Genomic DNA, 26,391 nt, shown 5'->3' with positions numbered 1-26,391 from the left:
TCCTGATAAGATGGAGAAACTTGATTCTATGCCCTGATTGCTATCAGTACCATTTAGTAGTGGAAGGAAGCTTTGAGTGAATAAGATCACTGGCCAAAGTGACAACATCTGAGCCAGGAATAATAGTTCAGAATCATATTATTAAGTGTTGCAGATCCCTTGCTTTATCTTATAGGTAGTAAATACACAGTAAATGTGTTTAAAAATGAAGAATTTCTTAGTACCAATGATACATTAACATTGGAGAAGGAATAGATCTTTCATGTTATTTTGTTTTGCTCCTGGATACTGGAAGCATTAGGAGTGGAGGCCAAGGCTGATTGGAAGGGCACTGAAGTGAGAGGTAGGCTGGAAAGCTGAAAGTAGCATTAGTTTGTCCTTGTATTTTCTCCTTCAATATTCTTTGGCAGGCTCCCCTGCTTAGAGGATCTGGTGTAGTAGTGCATGAACTGGGTACTCAAAACTTTCATCATGCTTTCCATCCATGGCAGTGAGCACAGTCCCTCCTACAGAAGTTGTCTTTCAGTGAACTGCTCTCTCACCTTCTGATAAAAACTTATTAATGCTTCTCTGTAAATGATTGACACCTGACAGATAATAAATATCATGTGTCAGTCACTACTCTAAGCACTGGGTCTATATCAGTTGTTATTGTTGTTCAGTTGCTAAGTTGAGTCCAGCTCTTTGCCACCCCATGGACTGAAGCATGCCAGGCTTCCCTGTTGTTCACTATCACCCATTCAAATGCATGTCCATTGAGTCCGTGATGCCATCCAACTATCTCATCCTCTTTTGTCCCCTTCTCCTCTTGCCCTCTATCTTTCCCAATGTCAGGTTCTTTTCCAATGAGCTAGCTCTTCACATCAGATGGCCAAAGTATTGGAGATTCATCTTAAGCATCAGTCCTTCTAATGAATATTCGGGTTGATTTCCCTTAGGATTGACTGGCTTAATCTCCTTGCAGTCCACAGGAATCTCTATAGAGTCTTAACAAGGTCATTAAGATTCCTGACCTTAGGGGGCTTTCATTCTAGTTAAAGAATAGTAGTATATAGACAAATAAATGAACAACATAATTCTACAGAGTTGTTAAGTTGCTACTAAGAAATTAAGTAGTAAGTAGAATGAGTAGGTGAGATTGAGAGGCAATCAGGGACTGGGATTTACAGTCTTGTATGTGTGTGTGTGTGTGTGTGTGCGCGCGCGTGCATTCAGTTGTGTCCAACTCTTTCTGACCCCATGGACTGTAGCCTGCCAAGCTCCTCCGCCCATGGAATCTCCCAGGGATTGAACCCTCATTTACTACATCTCCTACATTGGTAGGTTGGGTTCTTTACCACTAGTGCCACCTAGGAAGCCCTCTGGTCTTGTGCTATTCTGTGCTTAATCATGTCCAACTCTTTGCAACCCCATGGACTGTAGCCTGCCAGGCTTCTCTGTCCATGGGGATTCTCCAGGCAAGAACACTGGAGTGGGTTGCCATGCTCTCCTCCAGGGGAACTTCCCAATCCAGGAACTGAATTGTCTCCTGTATTGCAGGCAGATTCTTTACCAGCTAAGCTACCCAGGAAGCTCAGTCTTATAGTCTTGTAGTCCATAGCAATAATATTGATTATATTCTAAACGACATAGAAATCCATGGGAGGATATAAGCAGACTATTGATGTCAACTGATTTGCCTTTTTAAATTACGTGAAGAGTGACTTTATGGAACACTGAGAATAAGGGGGTAGTATTATATATAACAAAAAGCAGGGCAGCTTTTTAACAAAGCACATTAATTCAGCAAAACACATTTCCTAACAGTGATATATACGATAGAGTGAGATATCTATGGATTAAACATTTGGAAGCAAAAAGGCCTCTTAGAGACACAGGAAGAGTATTGTTACTAAAAGTGGGGGTCCTGTTGCTCGCTGCTCAAAAGTCAATAAAGTGATGATGTTGATGGAAAGGAAAGTTTGCTTTATTTCAGAGGCCAGCGACTAGTGTGGGATGGGACAGGAAGGGCAGACTCCTGTCCAAAAGCTGATTTCCCGCCTCTGACGATCAGTGAGCAAGATCTTTTATAGGTGAAGAGAAGGGGTTATGTGCAGAAACAGTCAGTTCTGACACTCCTCTTGAAATCAGTCATGTGGTGGTCTGATCAGCATCATCTTGATTATTTTAAGTACAATTAATCTTCAGTTCCAGGATCAGTTTGTTCCTATTTCTTTGAGGCCAGTTCTCAGAATTATAGCAGCTTATGTCACGGCTACAGGCTGGTCATCCTGTAGTTAACTTCTTCCATTTGGTAGGGATTTTAGTATTTAAAAGTCAGCTCACAAGATATGGCTCAGAATGTTATCTATAAGCCCTTAAGGAGAAAATGGTCCTTGACTATGCTTAATGATTAAACTATTATTATTTAGTCTTGTTGGACTGTTTTCCTTTGTTTCTCCATTTCCTCACTTCTCTGATTAAATTTATTCTTTGGCTAAAGTTTTTCCACAGATAAAGGGCAGGCTGAGGACATGGCCGGGAAGGACCATACGGCCTTGCTGTGTTTCAGTGTGAGACAGTCAAATCTCCCCTAAGCCCGCTTCTCAGTGAGCCCTACACAAAGAAGATGCAGAAATGCTTCCTTTCCCGAGACCATGCTGCTCACCTCTAGAGAACTTCCTCTTCTCCAGCTTCCACTACAGAGTTCCATCACAAGACTGTCCCAAGGGAGTTGGTCCATTGGGATACACAGCAAACTATCATTTTCCTTTGGCTACTGTGTTTCCCTTCATTTGGTAACACTGCATATTTCATTTATGTATCAAGAGATAAGAAAAAGAAATTGGATGACTATTGAAGGAAGAGTAAGGGACATTTAGTTTTAGTAAGTGCAGTTTGTCTTAGAAGGTGGTAGAGTATATTATAAAAAGATTTGAAGAGCTGTTAAAGGTTTCATTCATTTTTAAATTAACTGACTCATTCATTCATTCTGAAGTTATATACCGTAATTTTACTCTGGGTTGAACACACATAAACAATGAGGACTCAGAGATGAAAATGACACAGTCCTTACTCTTGTGGGGGTTGTACTTTAGTGGAAAGATGTGCAGTAAAGATAAACCTTACCTGAAGAAAGGTTTGGGACTTTGCTCCTGGCTCCTAGGTATTAACATCTAGACCCTCATAATATTCTGCCCAATAAGAGATTCTGTTTACATGGAGACCTTTGGCCCATGACAGATAGCCTAGGGCAACAGTATGATTTATAGGTATCAGTTCTACCTTTGAAGAGACAAAAGACCAAAGTCAGTCATGCAGGTGGTCATCTTGGTCTATGCAGCTGACCTCCAGTAAAAACTCTGGACCTCAAGGCTTGGCTAATCCTCTCTGGCAATACTCTGGGCTGGGAGAACAAAATGCTGTCTACATGACTTGCCTGGGAAAGGACAACTGGAAGCTTACACCTGGAACTCTTCTGTACACTGTACCATGTGCTTTATCCCATTGCTTGTTTTAATCTGTATCCTTTTGTTGCAATAAACCATAACTCTGAATATAATGACTTTCCTTAGTTATGTAAATCCTTTTAGCAAATCATTGAGTTTGAGGGTGGTTTTGGAGAGTGACTGAACTCTCAGAACAGACATAAGTGGTTGATTACAGGCAAGTTGTTAATAGAGCAAAAGATACATACTGTAGGGTCTAGAAGAAAATCACATAACCTATCCTTTGTGGTTCAGGGAAATTTATTAGAACAAAAATATAAAGTGAATCTTAAATATGGGTAAGAAAGGGGAAAAGTTTTTCCAGGTAGGTGGAAAAGTCAAAATTGATGTGGGGGAAGGGCATGGAAAACGAGGGAATTTCAAGTGGTTCTATATAATTTGTAAGTTGATATTGGGTATAGAAAAGATGATTCAAGAATAATAGACAGCAATAGTAAGGATCTTAAACATAGTTTGCCACATAACTATAGGAAGTTATTCTGTGACATTAAGAACGGAAGTGGCATAGTGATACTGCATTGATTACTATCAGCAATAGTAGATGATAATAGATGATTACTAGCAGCATTGGAGGGTAAATGCTTGAGACAAGGAGATCATTCAAGAGGACACGACAATATTTTAGGCTAGAATGATGAAGTCTTGGATAAGGGTCATAGGTATAGAAGGGAGGCAAGGATTCAAGAAAGATTTTCGTTAAGGAAGCAACACTTCTGAAATTCGGATGAATTAGAGTTGGAGAATTTTTTAAAAGGCTAAGTCTAGGATGAAATCCAGATGTTTGGTTATTAGTGATAGCCATAACATTTCCTAAAATAGAAATGTAGGAATAAAAGCATGTTTATGGGCAAAAAGAAGTTCAGCTTTAGAAGTTTTGATTTTTTAGCACCAGTGGGATCCAAAGTGGAAATGTGTCATGGCACCTGAATACAAGAATGAGGAAGCCAGACCAGTGGCCTAATGGGCAAAAGGATTTGGCTTCAAATAGTATGAGTTTTAGTATTTCAAAGATATAATGAAATAATTGACCTTCAGTATTACACATCCAACATCTCTGTCAAAAATGGCTGTGGAATGAGGTGGATGAAACTGGAGCCTATTATACAGAGTGAAGTAAGCCAGAAAGAAAAACACCAATACAGTATACTAACACATATATATGGAATTTAGAAAGATGGTAATGATAACCCTGTATGCGAGACAGCAAAAGAGACACAGATGTATAGAACGGACTTTTGGACTCTGTGGGAGAGGGAGAGGGTGGGATGATTTGGGAGAATGGCATTGAAACATGTATACTATCATGTAAGAAACCAATCGCCAGTCTGTGTTCTATACAGGATACAGGATGCTTGGGGCTGGTGCATGGGGAAGATCCAGAGAGATGATATGGGGTGGGAGGTGGGAGGGGGTTCAGGTTTGGGAACTCATGTACACCTGTGGTGGATTCATGTCAATGTATGGCAAAACCAATACAGTATTGTAAAGCAAAATAAAGTAAAAATAAAAATTAAAAAAAATGTAAAGACAAAAAAAAATGGCTGTGGAGTGAATAGAATGCAGTTATTTGAAAAGTGTGGTATATTGTCATTGCTGGTGATGAGGCAGATCTCAACTACAACTAACAATGAAACTAGCAGGTTTTTTTTTTTTTGAATTCTGTTCACAAGGGACCAGATGATAAAACAAGAATGACTCAGGGAAGATTTATCCCCATAACTAGCAAAGTAAAATTCACACTGCAGTCTGTGCTGTTGCTGGTGTATGGCTCTTATATTCTGATCTATCTCTCTGATAACGAATGAATTTTACCCCTAATGTTCTAGCAAATTCCCAATTAAGGAGAGCGTGTACTATGGGGAAGAATTCTGTACTGGTGGGTCTTCAATGAACAACTATTACTGATTGAATGATTTAATCTAAAAACCTTCTCATGCCATGAATTCTACCCTTTCAATCTATGATTTGACTATGGGCATTGTTGCTTTTGTTATCCAATTATGTTTTGTATACTTGTGGTTCAGCTGAACTTAACATGTGACTCCATTTAATTCTTGCAATACAATGCCCAATCTCTTTCTTAAACCCTGCTGTACAATTCCGAACCCAGTCTGGACAACTCACAGAAGCTTTAACCTTTATGTGGTCCAGTTAGGATGCTAGTTCTAGAACATACTTCCTATGTGACCTGTACCCTTACTAAATACAGGGTTGGCCAAAAAGTTCATTCAGGTTTTTCTATAAAACATTATGGAAAAACCTGAATGAACTTTTTGACCAACCCAATGCTTATCAGCTAAAAGAAATTCAAGCCAAAATAAGCTTCTAAGCTCTCTTCTAATCTGTCATCCTATGAGTCAAGGACAGAAGGAGTAACGCTGGAGCCAATCCATGAAAGAGAAATTGAACTTCATCAGAAAGAAAAGGGATACAATGATTTTGAAAGGAGGAGCATCAGATTGATGGAATGTAAGCAACAATACATGAATTATAGGTGAGAAGCAGTGGGACTGGATGATTGAACCTAAAGGGTGAGTGAGAGATGAACGGAGACATTAGGGACTTGGGACTTGGAACAATAATGTGCCAAAGACACAAACAGGTACCAAATTCCCACACCAAGGCATGGTCAACAGTCTAAGACGTCAAGGCTGGGAACCACACAAAAGACTAAAGAGAGGCCTCCCGAGATATTTCACACCAAGTACTCTTGCAGTCAAATAAGCTCAGGAAACAGGCATTCATTATCTCCCTCCTGAAAATGTAGAATGTAGTTTAACATTTTAAAAACATAAAAAATTTCTGCCGTGAGAAAACCATCAACTTTGTTTAGCTCAGCATTTCCCCAATTATTCAGCCTTGGAATACTCTGTATTTGCATTCCATGAATGATCATACTCAGACTTGTGCTGGCTTAGTGCAGTCGAGAGCATTATCTAAGGCTTAGAGTCGAGGTCATCAGAAATGTTGAAAGGCAGAGTATGGGCTCAGGTGTGAGGGTGGAGAAGGGTCATTGTCTAGCTGTTCGGGGCTTTCTCTCAAAAGCAAACCCTTTAAGAGGGGAACCCATCCAAGTGGGTTTCTTCCAAAAAAAAGATTTGATTCTAAACCTTCATTCCCTTTATCTTCTCAGTTAGGGAAGTAGTGACAGTTTAGGAGCCCATAGATAAAAAGAAAGTGGCATCAGCTGTTTAAAGAAAAGGCTTGTTGAGTTTAAAGCGGCAGGTGGAGTCCAGACAAATACATCTCAAGCCAACTTAGGTAGCCCAAGAAGAGAAGCTGTTTTTTCAAAGTTAAAAAGTTTGCTGGCCTTTCTCTGTGCAATGCACTAACATAACAGGTTTGACTCACCAGGAGATGACGCATATAGCGCAGGGAGTTTGAAAAAGCACTGCTTAACCTTGCTAAGGAATGCTGATTTTAAGAACAGCTGGAATATTGCTTTTTGATCCTCAACCATCAGCCCAGCAAGGACAAGAGATGTTTTGATGAAGAACAAAAAAATAAAATAAAAATAAAAATACTTCATGAGGCAAATAAATCTAGTGAATATTGACAGCATTGGGGAAAACAACTTGACTAAAAATAATTCTTTTGTGTGGAAGTAAAGGTGGCACCATCACTGCAGGAATCTGGAGATGCATATTGTATGAAGAGACCATTTCAAAGCGTCTTTTTCCATTGACATTTTAAAGAAATATTTTTAACCTGCTCTTGTAGAATCTAGTATTCATGCTTCATCATCAACCACTGAAACAACAGGTTGAAGTTGAACATTATCAATCTGGTGACTCAAACATGGGTAGGGACTACTTCTGTTGGCTGCATGAAGCAAATGTGGTTATAAACAAACAGATAATGATGAAATTTGTGAGCAGAGATTGAACTAATTACTGGGGAGGGGGAAGTGGAGCTTGAAAAAGATGCTACCATAGATTTATTGAACCCCTACAATGTGTAAACTTCCTGGACAGACTCAAAAGTAATAATTTGGTAGAGAATTTAATTTCTATACTTTGAGTTCAAACAAGGGGTGGGGATTCATTGAATGAAGCACAGAAGAATCCCATATAACCCAAGGGCAGAAAACAAAGTATAAGTCAGCTTAAGAACTGGAAAATTACTAGGAACAAAATCAACAGCTCTGTATAGCCTCCGTCTCTCTATGCACTTAGTCTATAGTCTTTGTTCTGTAACACTGGCTGGCACATAATTTGGCATTGTAATGGTCCGGTACCTTGGCCTTGGCTTCACATAAACTGTTATGTCAGGGGAGAATGTGTCACAGTCTCTCAGTTTAAATTCTCTCTTCAGAGAAAATCCAATGATTGCTGGACGAAAAATAGACTGGAGGACTTTGGGCTAGCAGTCTCTCCTCCAGAGGGCAAGGACTTGCTTGTGTGCCTATATGGGATACGGGTGCTTGGTCCTTCTTTGTACTATGGAAAGGCTAGGCTTTTAAGAAGAGATGCAGATGAGCTAGACCATTGAATATATCTCGTTTACTTAACCTTGGAAAACATGTTTAGATGAGACAAGAAGGCAAAAAATGGAAAGGAGATATATGCTAATTGCTAAATAACAGATAACATCCTCTGGGATGCAGATGTGAATTTAATTTTGGATTTGGAAAGGAAAAATCAAATACAGATGGAAAAAGTAATAGAGCATTTTGGACAGAAGAAATGGTATTTGGCCATATAGATGGTAGTGCATCAAGAATCTTAATGGAAGGGTGGTTCATTTTATTAAAAATATTTTTGGAGAAGTTTCTTTGTTCCACACAATATATGAATATCACATTTGTTTGAAATATTTATTGAGCATCTACTGTGTGTCAGGCATCATTCCAGGTGCTAGAAATGCAGGAGCAAAACAAAGCCTTTTTCTCCAAAGTCTTATATTTTAGTAAAGGAAGACAGAATGAAATAATTTTTCAGGTGCTGCTGAGTGATAGATAATGATTAGTTAATGAACAATTAACATAAGTGTGAATAAACAGTTTTACTTCCTACATGAAGCTGGAACCTTAATTATTTCTGGAAATCTGGGTTTATATCTTCATTTTCTTTTTATAGATTAGAGAGGATGACATTTTTTGAAAATTCTAGTAAGAAAAATAAAAAAAAACTTTTAATAATCTTGTTAGGATCATGACTATTTCTTCTCTCTGTCAAACCAAACACTGTAGTCAGAAGAATAAGTTTCAAGTATCTAACTCTCTGTAGTGTCTACAGTCATGTGTGTGTCTCTCAACTACTTGTGGCCTGGGAGATTTTGCTAGCTCACAGAATTTTACTAAATCTTCTAAATGCTGTAGTACTCCATAATTCAGTCCTAGAAAGTGAAAGTGAAGTTGCTCAGTCATGTCCGACTCTTTGCGACCCCGTGGACTGTAGCCTATCAGGCTCCTCCTTCCATTGGATTTTCCAGGCAAGAGTGCTGGAGTGGATTGCCATTTCCTTCTCCAGGGGATCTTCCCAACCCAAGAATCAAACCTGGGTCTCCCGCACTGCAGGCAGACGCTTTACCGTCTGAGCCACCAGGGAATGCTGGGGCCCCCTCTTATTTCCAGTTACATTTTCCCTGTATGTAATTTCATTAAGTTTGAGGGTGTTTAATAATGTCTTGATGCTGCTGACCAAAGCTTCTTACCTGTCCTTTTATATCCTCTCATGTATCCTTTAACTCTATTACTTTTGGGATATCTTAAACATGGGTCCAAAATTGTACTCTTGGGATAGCTACCATATCTGTCTCATCATTTTTTTCCTCCCAGCATAAATAAGTGGTTACATTTTCCACCCTAATAGCTTGGCAAAATGAAGGATATAGCCTTGGTTTCTACTCTGTGTGATCTTTTTTTCCACCACCAATCCATTAGGAAGTCTTGTTTCCTATACCTTCAAAGTATATCTTGAATTCATCCATTGCTGTCTAACACTAATGCCCCATCGTATGCAAAGCCACAGTCATGAAATGGAATATTGCTACAACTCTCTAATTGTTCCCTCTGACTGATGACAGAGGAATCACCAGGTCATATCATTTCTGTATTTTCAACTTGCCATCAATTTCCTATGACACTCAGAATGAAATCCAAATCCTTTACCCAGGTTTACAAAGAATGACAGCATTTCTGTTAGGTACACAGTATTGATCAGAAAGGAACATTACTGTATTGGACAAGGAAAACACATCAACATGAGTTAGGAGAAAAAAACACAAAGTAGATTCTTAGGAAAACGGACTCTTCTGCAACCTGTTGTAAAAGAGCTAAAAAATAATAATGGAATTGCAGAATGTTTACTTTCCTCTCACCACAGAGTGCAGATTGACCAATTAAATCTGGGTTATCTGCAAAGGTTGAACTGCTCATGCTCCACATCTCGTTGCCTTGGTGATGGAGTACCTGCATAATGATATTTCTGCAAGAAAGAGAAAAGCCACATGCAAATTCGAGGTGGATCAAAACATGGTCTATTTAGCTACATTTTAGAGGAAGATATATGGAAAAGTTCATTGAGGTTCTGCATGCAAAAATATAGATAAAGAGGAAAATAATGTAATTCATAGATTAACTGGGGCTTTAACAGCACTACCACTGACCTTAGTCATAGGTAATAAATACACACAAACCAAAATTTTTGAGCATCTCTGTTGCAATTCTATTCCTTTCTGATCTACTGCTAAATGAAATTAAACCTTGGGAAACAGTACCGAAGCTTGTATATCTTTGTTTCAGTTCAGTTCAGTTCAGTCGCTCAGTCGTGTCCGACTCTTTGCGACCCCATGAATCACAACCCACCAGGCCTCCCTGTCCATCACCAACTCCTGGAGTTCACTCAGACTCACGTCCATCGAGTCAGTGATGCCATCCAGCCATCTCCTCCTCTGTCGTCCTCTTCTCCTCCTGCCCTCAGTCCCTCCCAGCATTACAGGCTTTTCCAATGAGTCAACTCTTCTCATGAGGTGGCCAAAGTACTGGAGTTTCAGCTTTAGCATCATTCCTTCCAAAGAAATCCCAGGTTTGATCTCCTTCAGAATGGACTGGTTGGATCTCCTTGCAGTCCAAGGGACTCTCAAGAGTCTTCTCCAACACCACAGTTCAAAAGCATCAATTCTTCAGTGCTCAGCCTTCTTCACAGTCCAACTCTCACAGACATACATGACCACTGGAAAAACCATAGCCTTGACTAGACAGACCTTAGTCAGCAAAGTAATGTCTCTGCTTTTGAATATGCTATCTAGGTTGGTCATAACTTTTCTTCCAAAGAGTAAGTGTCTTTTAATCTCATGACTGCAATCACCATCTGCAGTGATTTTGGAGTCCCTAAAAATAAAGTCTGACACTGTTTCCACTGTTTATCCATCTATTTCCCATGGAGTGATGGGACCGGATGCCATGATCTTCATTTTCTGAATGTTGAGCTTTAAGCCAACTTTTTCACTCTCCTCTTTCACTTTCATCAAGAGGCTTTTAGTTTCTCTTCACTTTCTGCCATAAGGGTGGTGTCATCTGCATATCTGAGGTTATTGATATTTCTCCTAGCAATCTTGATTCCAGCTTGTGTTTCTTCCAGTCCAGCGTTTCTCATGATGTATTCTGCATAGAAGTTAAATAAGCAGGGTGACAATATACAGCCTTGACGTACTCCTTTCTCCTTTTCCTATTTGGAACCAGTCTGTTGTTCCATGTCCAGTTCTAACTGTTGCTTCCTGGCCTGCATACAGATTTCTCAAGAGGCAGGTCAGGTGGTCTGGTATTCCCATCTCTTTCAGAATTTTCCAGTTTATTGTGATCCACACAGTCAAAGGCTTTGGCATAGTCAATAAAGCAGAAATAGATGTTTTTTCTGGAACTCTCTTGATTTTTCCATGATCCAGCAGATGTTGGCAATTTGATCTCTGGTTCCTCTGTCTTTTCAAAAACCAGCTTGAACATCAGGAAGTTTACGGTTCATGTATTGCTGAAGCCTGGCATATCTTTGTTTATGAGTTTGTATATCTTTCAGATTCCATTGCTTACCCTTTTCAGGATAACAATATCATGTTTTGTTCAAAGCTGGCCACTACTGAATATAAAAAGGGCTGCTATTAAAATTACATTAAGACAACACGTACAAAATTGGATCACCCTGGGGAAAAAAGGATACACATATGGTCACGTTGGTTACTATGCTTCAAGCACACTTACTTTCATCTGATTCTTCAGACATATATTCATTCCTATCTTGGGAACTTGCAGCAATGGTTCCATTCTCTTTGAACACTCTTCTTCCAGACTGTACACTGAAAGAAGCTTTTTGACATTTATGCCTTAGTTTAAAGTCACCTTCAAAGAAGGCCCTCACTTTAGTTTCCGTGCCTGCGTGCTAAGTCCATTCAGTCATCTGACTCTTTGTGACCCTATGAACTGTAGCCCACCAGGCTCCTCTGTCCATGGGATTCTCCAGACAAGAGTATGGAGGTGGCTTGCCATTACCTCTTCCAGGGGATATTCCTGACCCAGGGATTGAATCTGCATATCCTATAACACCTGCATTGCAGGCGGATTCTTTACCATTGAGCCACTGGAGAAGCCCTTACTTTATCCCAAACTAAAATATATTGAGTCATTCTTCACATCAATTTTTCTGTGATAGGCTTATCATATATTGGTTTTTTTTTTCATATTTCTTTTCTAGTTTGGTGAATATATCTCCAAACTACAGAATGAATTCCTTAAGAGAACAGTCCCACAAGGGTAAGGTACAAGCTACCAGAATAGTAGGCTCCTAATTAATGTTTTTAGGATTGATTAATGAATAAATAAAACCAAGTAGATGTCAGGTTGAGTTATGTTTAAAATGATAATTTATAATTGGTTCATGATTCTTAGGTTTAGTACTCATACATCAGTTTATGCTGCAAATCTCTATTCCTTTCCTGGTTTTTGATATTACGCAGTATTTTGTCATTGTTGTTGTTGTTGTTTATATTTTCCCTGAATTTATCTTAAGTATTTGTTTCCAAGGAAGAACATGCTTTTCATCTTTTTCATACCTTGCATGTTTTTTATTTTCCTCCCAGAAGAGATAAAGCTTAGTTGAGTATAAAAACTCAGTAGGGGTTCATTGTCTTCTTTTCTCTCCTTTTCTTGTTTTTATTAATTTTTAAATTAATTTTTACTGAAGTATAGTTGCTTTTCAAAGTGTTCCATTGTCTTTGTAATTTAAATTTATGGGGATAAAGGCTTCATTCTTTGGTAAACTCAGTCTTTATCCCACGGTGTATAGTTCTCCCCATTCTCATTCTCATTCCCCAATCTGAGTGGTTGCAGGTGAATGTCTTTATTCTTGACCTTCAACATAATCTTGTTTAGACTACTCCTAGGTGTTTGTCTTGGTTTTGGCTGCTGCAACAGGAAACCATTTAAGCCTCTGTGACTAATAAGCAACACAATTTTACTTCTCAGAGTTCTGTAGGCTGGGAAGTCCAAGGTCAAGGTGCCGGTAGATTTGGTGTCTGATGAGGGCCTGCTTCCTGGTCCATATCTCCCATGGATGCATCAGTGGCAGAAAAGATAAGGGAGCTCTCTGCACCTCTTGTAACAGGGCACCATCCCACTCATGTGGGATCTATCCTCGTGATCTCCTTACCCTCCCCAAACCTCATCTCCTAAACCACACTGGGGGTTAGGATTTTGACATCTCAATTGAGAGAAAGGAGCATAGCCATTCAGTCTACAGCAGCATTGCTTATTTAAAATTACTCTCTTGATGGGTCCTGTGATTTAGATAGTCCTTTTCAGCTCAGAAAAGTTTCATTCTTCATTCTATCATTTAAATTTTTTTGTCAATGTCTTATATTCTTCTTTTCTGAAACATGCATTTTTCATCTACTGAGAATCTATTCTTTGTTCCTCCATTACTAAACCTTTGTTTTGTCAGTGCCATTTTTCTTATATTTACTTATGTATTTAGTATTTGACTCCTTTATTTTGTGGGAGCTCCATAAGCTTGCTATGTACACCATTATTTTCCTGTAGTGTTGATTCTGGACGTGCCATTTCCAATGCTCATTTTAATCTTGTGAGTGAATTTTAATCTTCTTTGTATTTCCTTTGTGTAAAACTCTCTCCTGTTTTATTATCTCCTGTGTTGAAACTAGGTTCTTTACTATAAATCACATCATATTGTCCAAATCTTCATTCTTTTATTCAAATTTTGTTATTGTTAGCAGAAGTACTTAAATATATACAGTGATGCTTTGCACAGTGAATATTTTTCAAACTATGTCCTTTCTTTGCTTCTCAGTGCTACCATCACTTCTTTCAACACAGTGTATTCCAACCTGGAATATCAACCAAAAAGACTACAATGATAGTAACAGAAATTAGAGTAGGGATACAAAGAAACTGGAATAAAGGAGAAAGAAGAAAGATCAATGACTTGGAAATCTCTGAATTTACAGATTTACTTTTAAGAGTTTAGAAGCACTGTGGAGATCTTTAAAACCTCTTTCCAAATGATGCCAGTCTGGTTAAATATGACTGAAAAGCGTGCAATGAAAGCAGGAAAAATGGAGCAGAAGCTCCACAGTTTCTGGAAGTGTGGAGGACCACGAGAAGGGAAAGCCATTGTAGATTCTCCCAAGAGTGACCCAAAATCAAGTTTATTGAGTTGGAGCAGAGTTCTTTGTTCCTGGTGGCCTCAACCATACCGGGAAAGAAGAAGATGAGGTCATATTCGAAACAGGGTGGGAGTGAGACGGATATTTAGGGATCAAGACAATCTCCTGTGGACTGCTGTTTCCAGGAAGTTCAGGTAAGGCGGCACTTTAATTTTCATTTCAAGGAAACATTCATTAATTGATAATCGATGCACTTTGCCCTGAATATTTTTTACTCCAGCTTAAAGTGCTTCACCATAGACATCATACCTTAATATCTATGCATGAGATTTAAAAGTAATTTTATCCATCTCCCCAACAGCTTCCCAATAGCTATAGGTAAATTTAATATTTACTACATAATTTGTTATAACTCTCAGTGGTCATAATTCAGGTTATACAAACTCTCTTGTTTGTTTTGTTAAATATTTCATCCAGATGATGTTCATTCAACAAAAAAATGTGATGTGATGAGTTGTTGCTATCAGAGAACTTTTGTGCTAAGTGCCTTGGAAACACAAACAGAGATTCTTATTTTCCAAGAGTTCAGAGCATATTAAAGAAGGTCATACAAGCATAATAGTACAGGACAATGTGTGACTCTCAAATTACAAGTAACACTTCCCATGCAGCAATTGTCTTTATCCTATATTCCATACAACAATTTGTGCAGTTTCCAGAATATAATTGGCCTTCTATAAATAGTGGCAGACTTTTGTCTTTTTGTTTTTGCCTGAGGAATTCATGTCAGCTCTTTTAAGGTTAGAAGACTGATTTTGTATTAATATTTTTACTTTTTCCAAACTAGCAAAGGGTATGAACAGGATTACTGATTAGGTATCTGCTTATAGATTTACTGATTTTGCAGCATATGGGGATTTTCTAGAGATCATTCCTATAGCATTGGAGGTCCTCTAAAAAGTCTGTGGGTTAATACACCAGTGAACATGAGCTACAAACCTTGAAAATATGATTCAATATCTTGCCTTTGCTATTTTAAAATGTTAAGCTTCATGTGAAGGTTTTAATCATGTAGTGGGAAAAGGAAAAATACATGAAACAATTATCTTTGATATATGAGATCTAAACATCACATTTAGATAAAAGGCTTGATGTTTCTGCTATTGCTAATTATAAGGATGGTTACTGGGATGGTTTTGACAGCAGGGATGATGAATCAGGTGACGGCAACCAAGATGATGTGATGTTAGCATGGGGCTAGTGCTAAAATGAATGACTCTGGAGTAGCAATGTGAACAATGATGAGGTGCTGCTGATGGAAGATACTGGTGATGTGGCAAGGGTGACTGTGATAAGGCTACTGATGAAGTGATTAAATAATAACAGAGACATTGCAAAGGGGACTCCAATAGCTAATGACAATGAGAATGAGGAAGGTGATGGATACAGTGAATGCGAAGCTCCAGGACTTGGACATGGAGTGACAAAGTGGGCTCGACCATCTATGTCCTCTTTTTAACCAGTAGAAAAAAATAATGAATAGAGAAATATAATCAATGTACTGAGCACAAATAAATACTTGGGACTTTTGTATAGTTCTTGAATGCAAAAAGCAATAAAAGTGAATCACTTGCTAAACACGAAGTTTGTGCACTGAGAATTGAAATTAATTTGCTATGAAAATAAAAACAAGCCATTTGCTTCATGTTTGCAATTTTGAACAATGATTCATTGCACAAAGAATTTCAGAAATTTAGAGAGGCCTGTAGTTGATTTAGCTATGTTAATTTAACTAACCCTCCAACTTTTTAGCTGAATTGAGAAACTGAAAGAAAGTGACATACTCTTGTTACCGAAAGTTGGGGTCTGCCTGCTCACAAACCCAAAGCAAATTAAGTGGTCAGGTTGGTGGAAAGGAAAGTTTGCTTTATTTAAGATGCCAGCAACTAGTGGGGAGGGCAGATATCTGTCCAAACATTGACTCCCCCCACTGACACCAGTGGAGCCAGAGGTTTTATAGACAGAAGAGGGTTCCTACGTGCAGAAATAGCACAGTCATCTCTGACAGTCATCTTCAAAATGGTCATTGGTGGTCTGGCCAGCTTCATCTTGATTGCTTCAAATGTAGTTAATCTTCAGTTCCAGGATTGGTTTGTTTGCATTTTTTTTTTTGAGGCCAATTATAGCACCTTATGTAGTGGGAATAGTCTGGTCATCATGTAGTTAACTTTTCCATCGAGAGTTTTAGTATCTGTAAGACAGCTCACAGGATATGGCTCAGAATATTATCTATAGTCCTTGAGAAAGAACTGAAGGTCCTTGACTATGTTTGCTGCTGCTGCTGCTGCTAAGTCGCTTCAGTCGTGTCCGACTCTGTGTGACCCCAGAGACAGCAGCCCACCAGGCTCCCCCATCCCTGGGATTCTCCAGGCAAGAACACTGGAGTGGGTAGCCATTTCCTTCTTTGATGCGTGAAAGTGAAAAGGGAAGGTGAAGTCGCTCAGTCAGTGCATTACTATTATTTGGTCTCCTTTGACTGTTTTCCTTTGTTTTTGCATGGTCTCACTTCTCTGATTAGACTTATCCATTGACTAAAGTTTTCCACAGACAAAAGGCAGGCGGAGGACATGGAGGGGTGGCCAGGACCATAAGGTTTGCTCTGTTTCACATTTAGGTCTATCACAATCTTAAGCCATTGTTTTTGTAAACTAAAGGAACTTATAATTACCTGAAGAGTTCATTCAATGTGTAAAAAAAGATATCACAATTTCTTGAGCACCCAACTGTCACTTGAAACTGTTCAAGGGCTACAAGAAATAAAAATGCATATTGAGAGAGACCAACAATGTAAGTACAGAGTCAACTTCTTCACTAAACTTGCTTTCTTGAGAAACTACTGGCATTACTGAATGAATCTTGATTGAATGATGACTCTGCCCCCAGCACTTCTGTAGGCACTTAAGAAATAAAGACTTGAGTGTAAAAGAATTCCTTAAAAGCGGTGAGATAAATTTGAGGAAAAGAAACAAGACACATACTATATATCATAATGAAAGTGCTTTGGATTAAGAATAAAATAAAATGGTTTTTTTTTTTTTTGGTTCTTACCAATTATGAGGATGTTTATAACAATTCCTCAGTTTTCTTATTTAGACAATGCATATAAAAATACTTGCCCTGCTTGGACATGAAGTTATATCAATTTCAAGTAAGATTACATATGAGCAAGTTCTTTACACATTTTAAAACACTGCAATCTTTAGGAACTATTGATAGAAAGTAGTCTGCCTGAAATGTAGGACACCCAGGTTCGAACGTGGGATTGGGAGGATCCACTGGAGAAGGGAATGGCAACCTACTCCAGTATTCTTGCCTGGGAAGTCCAATGGACAGAGGAATGCGGTGGGCTAGAGTTCATGGGGTTGCAGAGTTGGATACAATTGAGCGACTAACACACATGATGATAAAAAGTAATTCTTTTTCCCCAAATTTCAACCTTATGAGGAATCATTTTCTTTTAAACCAAGTCTTTGTCTTTTCCCACTATATTCTTTCCTCCACTGGGAAGTTGTGGAAGTACGAATATGAGTATGAAGTTACTCATAAATTTGGAGGGAATAAGTTTGTCTGGTCAGATCAGCTCTGCCCTTTGTTTTTAGAGCAAATATTCACAAAGAACATGAGTTTACCATTTCATGCCGTGACTTCTACCTGGGAAAGTGGGACATGTCTCCCTCAGTATAGCGCTGACTAGGACTGAACACAGAGGTGTCCACCTCTTAGATTGAGTGCTAACAAGACTACTTGCCATCAGAGTAAAGCCACATGCTTGGGCTCAGCCTTTGTCAGTTGTGAAAGTGCTACTTGGGCATTCATATTTCATTGTTGATGTTATCCTGATTTTTGATTTTTAGAAAAATCCCAGAATTCACTATAAGTTACATTTTAATTAATATATTATAAGCTATGTTTCTTAATCCAAATAATTTTGCTTATATTTTATCTAAAATATATTGTATGATTGTACAGTGTAGGTATCATCCCCTTTGTAAGGAATTATCCAATAGATTCAGATGGTGCTCTTTTCTGTAGGAAATGAGCGGTAATATTTGTGTCATGTATTAGCCATTATAGCAGTTACACTACGTTAGGGTACTGAAAAAGAAATTGCTCTGAAATATATTTCCTTGACACTATCTATGCAAATTAGAACATTATGCAAGACATGTACAGCCCGATTATCAAATTTGGAGATCTTTGAGCTTAAAAGAAGTTCATTGTCCTTCTAAAAAGACGCTTCTTCCCCACCAGTCAAGGTCTAATCACTATCCTAAAGCAGGTTCCTGACCTTCCTAGTGTGTGTCCCAATGACCCTGATGATCTGCTAAGTGGGCTAGGATCCTGTGGAAAGATATTACTAGGGACACAATTAAAGTCAAAGCAATAAAACCAATATAATTGCATTACTTCCATGTTTCAAGAATAGGTCTGGGGAAACAGAGATAAATAAGCCATGGAATTGACTCCAATGAATCCACCAGCCTAAAATATGAGGGCAAAGGGCAGCAAATGATTATAGTTGTTTTAATAAATACAATGATAACTATGAAGAAGCTACACGGGGCACATCACAAAGAACGATTGATCCAAAAGGGTCCATACGTTGGGCAGAAGAAAAAGAAGTCATTAGAAATCAATGTAATAATAAGTGCAGATTCTTGCACTGGATAAAACAATATGCTATTTTTTAGAGTCACATGTAATTTGGTATTGCTAAAATATAAAGAGAAAGACAATGGATTTGGAAAGAAAATAAGGGTCCATGTTATGAAAGGCTTTTCTGCAATACTAGAAAACTTAAAATTTATTCCATAATGGTGTAATGTCCATTGAGTAATTTTTAAAAACAGGATTGATGTTATATTTCCAGTTTAGAAAGATCATAGTTAGGTAGCATAGTGAATGGCTTGACTGGGGTAGAGGCTCTAAGTGGTGGTGGTTTAGTCACTAAGTTATGTCTGACTCTTGCGACCCCCATGGACTGTAGCCTGGCAGTCTCATCTGTCCATGGATTTCCCAGGCAAGAATACTGTAGTGGGTTGCCATTTCCTTCTCCAGAGGATCTTCCCAACCCAGGGTTTGAACCTGGGTCTCCTGCATTGCAGTGGATTCTTTACCAACTGAGCCATGAGGAAAGCCTTGAGTAGGAATACCAGCTATATGACTGTTAAAATATACCAGGTGAGAACTGTCTATGGTTCTTCTTAGAGAAGTTTAAATTAGGAGCCAAAGAGTTGAAGCAAAGTCTGAACTGAGAAAAAATTATAATGAATTATGAGTAATGAATCTCTGCCCAAATGGCATCTCTGTATGCCCCTATTTGTACTTAGTTTTAAATGAATAATAACTCTCTTTTCCTTGTTTGCATTTTTAAAATATGGGTGAGAAGAGAAAAATGAAAAATCACCTAATGATTCTTTGTAATGGGTTTGAGGCTGGGCTTGGAAACCAAACTGAACAAGAAGAAAAATTAGCCATGGAATACGAATGGAGTTCCCCTGCAAAGACTCAATCAAGGAGCCAAATTATTGCAGGTCAAAAGCTGGTTTATGATCATCTAACTGTGGTGTTGGAGAAGACTCTTAAGAGTCCCTTGGACTGCAAGGAGATCCAACCAGTCCATTCTGAAGGAGATCAGCCCTGGGTGTTCTTTGGAAGGAATGATGCTGAAGCTGAAACTCCAGTACTTTGGCCACCTCATGCGAAGAGTTGACTCATTGGAAAAGACTCTGATGCTGGGAGGGATTGGGGGCAGGACGAGAAGGGGACGGCAGAGGATGAGATGGCTGGATGGCATTACCGAGTCGATGGATATGAGTTTGGGTGAGCTCCGGGAGTTGGTGATGGACAGGGAGGCCTGGCATGCTGCGATTCATGGGGTCGCAAAGAGTCGGACATGACTGAGCGACTGAACTGAACTGAACTGAACCCATGACTTATGGTTGTCTGACCTATAACTTGAGTTTATCCTAACAAAGGACCTTTAAACAAGAAACCCACCATACCATCAGCTTCTGGAGAGTACCTGAAAATGGTACTGTCTGTGGTGACTTGCCTATGCAGATGAGTTCCAAAAGACCTCATGCTACTTTCTGTCCTGAGTCAGACTTCCTGCTAGGCAACTCTACACTTCCTGCCTCAGCCTTGAAATTCATTGCTACCTTTTGAAATATTTGTCATCCTCTACTACTTATGCAGTCATCCTCACAGTGCCCTGAGCTGGCCTCTTATACCAATCAGACTTCACTCCCATAGTATTCTCCCACATAGTCAATAACCCTACTCAGAGTCACTATATTGCCATTGTAATTACCATATTGAGTTGTTACAATTCTATATAATACTATATGAGATTATTATAATAATTATTATAATGATATATAATATTTTACTGAAGACAATGTTTTGGGTTAGGCAGCTCTGGTATAGATGAAAAAGCTCAAGTTTAGAATCAGAAAGCTGACTGCCAGAGAATTGATGCTTTTGAATTGTGGTGTTGGAGAAGATTGTTGAGAGTCCCTTGGACTGCAAGGAGATCCAACCAGTCCATCCTAAAGGAAATCAGTCCTGAATATTCACTGGAGAGACTGATGCTGACGCTGAAGTTCTAGTGCTTTGGCCACTTGATGTGAAAAGCTGACTCATCGGAGAGGACCCTGGTGCTGGGGAAGATTGAGGGCAGGAGGAGAGGGGGATGGCAGAGGATGTGATGATTGGATGGCATCACCAACTCTATGGACATGAATTTGAGAAAGCCCCAGGGGTTGGTGATGGACAGGGAGGCCTGGCTTGCTGCAGTCCATGAGGTAACAGAGAGTCGGACATGACTGAGTGACTGAACTGAACTGAACTTAGAATCAGAGTTATCTGAAGTGTGGTGTGAAACTTAAAGTGTTAGTTGCTCAGTCATGTCTGACTCTTTGCCACCCCATGGACTGTAGCCCAACAGGCTCCTCTTTCCATGGTTTCCCCAGGTGAGAATACTGGTGTGGCTTGCCATTTCCTTCTTCAGGGGATCTTCCCAACCCAGGGACTGAATTAGAATCTCCTGCATGGTACCACACTTATTTTTCAAACTTTAGCTGTGTGATTTTGTGAAGCCAATGCCACAGAATCTATTTTTCACATGTGAAATAAGAACAGGAATATGTATCTCAGGGGACTGATAAGCGGGACATGGGGGTTTCCTGGGAAGTTTAGCATAGTATCTGACACACTTTAGTCTTTTGTATGGTCATTTCACCTGAAACCTTTCTTCAAGGGAAATTTTTTTTTTTTTTGCTATGGCCCAAGGCATGTGGGATCTTACTTCTCTGACCAGGGATCTAACTCATACCCCTTGCACTGGAAGCATGAAGTTTTAACCACTGGATCACCATGAAAATCCCTCTCCAGAAGAATTTTTAAAAATATTGGAAGCACTATGTTGAATGATAGGAAAATAAAGCATCTGAATTACCACAGTATTTAATGTTATGCTAGATATTGCTTTATATTTTAATAACTCACTCCCAGATATTTCCAAGATTTAAACAAAAACAGGAGTCTACTCCATGAACAGTCTTAGCTTCACTCTTTTCCAAGACTCTACAAACAGTTTGCATGCTTAGAAATGTAATTGCTCACTGAAAACAGGTGTTGTGTTTGGATATAGGATTATGTCTTCCACATGATTCTTCATTTTTAGAACAATGGACACTTTCTTAAGGGGGTCATATCATCAAATCATATTTCAATGGTGGGATTGGATTTTGAAAATATTTTTTTTCCCCTAACTGCAGAGATAACTGGGAAAAAAGTAAGTACATCTGTTTGTTCATGGAAATATACTTGACTTTGTTATGATATTGCAACTGGCAATAAGGAAATGTGAATTTCAACCTAAAGAGCCCCCGAGAGACTACAAGAAAGGTAAGGATGACAGGGAAATGCAAGCAAGAGATGAACACATCAGTTGCAAGCTCTTTTAAACCATTTTATGAATGTGACATATTTCCCTCTTTTTTTAAGATTGTGCTAGTTTTCAAAATTCTGCTATTTTGGAAATGTTAGATGTCTCTCTTTCTTTCTCCTCTGAGCTCATTGCAAACTCTTTTGGATATCAAGTCTGTCTCAACTTCCTGTTATAGGAAGCTGGGAATTGAAAACCAATGTATTGAAAATTCTGGCTATCAAAAATAAAAGCTACAAATGGTCCCAGAACCTTCTCAGCCCTTAATGCTCAGAATGATCATAAACAGGGAAGCAGCTTCAATGACAGCAACTGACTCACCCTGTGCGCCTGGGACTTGTTTTGCAGTTCACCTAGCAAGTGCAATTATGTCGGTAAAGAAGGGGATGAAGAAATGACCTTTGAAGGCAGCTCTGGGGTGTAGGAGTTACGTGTGGAAACCTTATTAGAGATCGGAAGCAGAGCTTCTGAAATAATAGTTCAAGTGTAAAATAGCACCTCTGGATAATTGTAGCATAATACAATAGTTTTGGCAGGAAAATTTGAAAAGAGATACTAGATAAAATGTGAATTGAAACTCCACATTCGTACAGGAAGTTCATTTAACTTCCTGAGAATTTTCCCATTTGAAAATCCAAGAAGTTTGGCTGAGTTTTAATGAATTGCATTTGCTAATTTTTATGTTATTTGTATTGCATCAAGAAACTCAAATATTAATTTGAATTAAACAGTAATTGTTGTATATGTGTTACATAAAATACACTGTGTTAGGCAACCTGGTGGAATAAAGGTGTTCAGTCAATTATTTATAAGCATTACTTCACCTGCTTTTAACTTTATTTTTCAGGGAGTATAAGTGTACAGTTTCCCTAATAAAATAAAAATATATTATCCAAATTACATTGAATGAAAGGGAATTATTTTACCAATATCCCAGGAAATATAACCATTTTTGTATATTAAATTTTACCTTGATCTTTCTGGCACATTCAAGGTAAAGTGTGTAATGGAAGGGATGATATTATTCTTCAACATGATGAGAAAAACAGTTTTTAAGTAGATATGAGCTTTTCTAGGATAATTCTTTCTTAAAAGATTTTACTATGTGTGCCCTTAAGTAAGAACAGTAACAGATTCTCTGTCCTTAAAGTTGACACGATATAGTAGCTGGATTGCATGGGAGCTAAAAGCAAGTCTCTATACTAACTCCTCCATCAGGGTCTAACTCTAGCTCTACAGCTTGTAGCCAAGTGACCTGTGGTAAATCAAGTTTTAAATCCTTGACTTTATCCTCTGTAAAATGTGATACTGCTACTACTACTATCTAAAATTTCTACAGTACTTACAATGTGCTAAGTTCTTTTTAAAATGTTTTCCATTTATTTATTCATTTTATCCTCACTACAGTCTATGTGATTGGAATTATTATTTTTTAAATGGGGAAACTGAGGTACAAACTGATCAATTAGCTAAGATGTATCACATAGCTAGCAAGAGATAGAATTGGGATTTTAGTAACTACTTCATGGATTTACTGTGAAATTTAAATGTGATGAAAGAAAATACAATATGTAAAAAGTGTTCAATAAATATCAACTACAATTTTGAATAGTATTGAAGAGAAAACTAAAAATAAATTGACAAATTATAATGTGATATAATAATACAAATGTACTATGTACTCTGGTTCCAAATGTATTGAAGCTAGTCGAGAAAGAGATTATACTGCTCATAATAATACTTGAGAAAGTATTCTTTAAAATTCTTTAAAATTTGAGTTGAATTTTGAAAGGCAGGGCAAGGTGATCATTGTAAGGAAGAACAGAAATGACAAAATCACAGCGGGTTTTCCAGTGAAATAATGGCATAAAATATAAGGATAAGAATATATTTCATGAAAAAATAGATGACCTGGAACACCAAGAGACGTAGATGACTCTGAGGCACTAGGGAGCCTGAAGTTTGACTAGGACACAGGGATAATCTAAGAATATTAATCTATTACAGCATATAAGGGCTTCCCTGGTGGCTCAGAGGTTAAAGCGTCTGCCTGGAATGCGGGAGACCTGGGTTCGATCCCTGGGTCAGGAAGATCCCCTGGAGAAGGAAATGGTAACCCACTCCAGTACTCTTGCCTGGAGAATCCCATGGAGGGAGGAGACTGGTAGGCTTCAGTCCACGGGGTCGCAAAGAGTTGGACACAACTGAGTGACTTCACTTTCACTTTCATAGCATATAATGAATTTTTTAGCAGGAATTTCATAGATGTATATGTGGATAGAAGAAGGGTAATACAGACAGGCTGAAGATTGAATTTCTCAAGGCTTAGCTTGGAGCCCTCTGATATTGTTTTCTTTCTTTCTTTGTTTCTGTTTTGCTTTTTTATTCATGATATTCACTTACTTTTTCACTTGTATCAGTTAGAGTTCCATAGAACATAGATGTCATACTAAAGTGAACAATGGAGGAGGATTTAACAAAAGGACTATTTATTAAGGTGTGGGCAGGGTTAAGAGAAATTAATAAGGAATTGTGCAGTACCCCGCGCCTAGCTACAACAGGAAGCATGTGTTATATCTAGGCCTACATAATCAAGAGTAATGAATGTTCCCAGAGCCTGGTACAAATCACTGGAGTTGAGGACTGTCAACAGGAACCATAGACCTCCACGAAGACCATCTTTAATCTCTAAAAGGGCAAGAGCTGAGAGAACAAACACCTCAACCTGGGTTCTCTCCCCCTCACCAAACTCACTGAGCTGAACCTGCAGGCAGACAACAAAGAGCCGGTACACGGAGTCCATAAACACGAGTTTGGGGACACAAATCAAGGTCAAGAATAGGTGAGACACGGATTTGGCAAGGGAACCAGAAAATACCTAGCACAATGATAAACCTCAAAATCAAATTGATGTCCATTTTTGGGAATGGAAATGGCCATCGAGATCACAGCAGTTTTAAAGCTGGAATAGACCCTAAAAATGACATACTTTACATTTTTTCCTGCTCTTTCTCTCATCCAAGAAAGGCACAGGTCCTTCTGAAGATTACATGGTCTATCAATCAAAATTCAATTCAAGGAACAAAAAGAACTCTAGGTATTTCCTGCTAAAAGTGATTTTGTACAGAGAATTGGGCTTTCATTAAATGGTTAGAGATGCTGGAGGAGAAGGGGTTCAGGAATCACTGTGGGACTGTGTGTGGCATTAAGTGTAGTCAGCTATGGCTGGTATCCAGAGTCACCTCCACCATCACCTCTCATCATTAATGAAGCAAACTGTGATCCTAGCTGCTAGAATTGCTTCCCAAGATTCCTGTCTCTTTAATTCTGGTTCTAGGTTGTAGCTGAAAAGAATATTGCCCCTCTCTCGCCATCATGTTCTAAATTTCAAGCAAGCATATGTAACTAGTATAAACTCATTCCTACCCAGAACCATAATTACAAGAGAAACTTAGAAAGGCCGATTTTCCTTCTCCAGACTTAGACACTCAAGAAGAGACCTAGAAGGAGAATGGATCTGAATGCCATTCTACTATCCCCAGCAGTCACAGCTTGGACTTGGTAGAGTTGAACTACATACAGTATCTCCACAAATGGAATTCCTAGATTCCAGAGAATGCAGAAATAAACCAATGTTGTTGTTCAGTCGCCAAGTTGTGTCTGACTTTTCGTGACCCCATGGACTACAGCGTGCCAGGCTTCTCTCTCCCTCACCACCTCCCAGAGTTTGCCCAAGTTTATTCCATTGCCTTGGTGATGCCATCCAGCCTTCTCATCCTCTGTTGCTCTCTTCTCCTTCTGGCTTCAATCTTTCCCAACATCAGGGTGTTTTCTAATGAGTGGGCTCTTTGTATCAGGTGGCCAAAATATTGGAGCTTCAGCTTCAGCATCAGTCCTTCCAATGAGTATTCAAGGTTGGCTTCCTTTAGGACTGACTGGTTTGATCTCCTTTCTGTCCAAGGGACTCTCTTAGCACTACAGTTCAAAAGCATCAGTTCTTCAGTGCTCCGCTTTCTTTATGGTCTAGCTCTCATAACCTTATGTGACTACTGGAAAGACCATAACCTTGAGTATACAGAATTTGTTGGCAAAATGACATCTTTGCTTTTTAACACTCTGTCTAGGTTTGTCATAGCTTCCTTGCCAAGAAGCAATTGTCTTCTAATTTCATGGCTGCAGTCAATTCCAGAAAAATATCTACCTCTGTTTCATTGACTACTAAAGCCTTTGACTGTGTGGATCATAACAAACAAAAACTAAGCCAATACAAGCATTATG

The sequence above is a fragment of the Ovis aries genome, chromosome 15 (assembly GCF_016772045.2).
Source record: "Ovis aries strain OAR_USU_Benz2616 breed Rambouillet chromosome 15, ARS-UI_Ramb_v3.0, whole genome shotgun sequence".
Taxonomy (NCBI): domain Eukaryota; kingdom Metazoa; phylum Chordata; class Mammalia; order Artiodactyla; family Bovidae; genus Ovis; species Ovis aries.
This window is presented reverse-complemented; position numbering follows the sequence as displayed.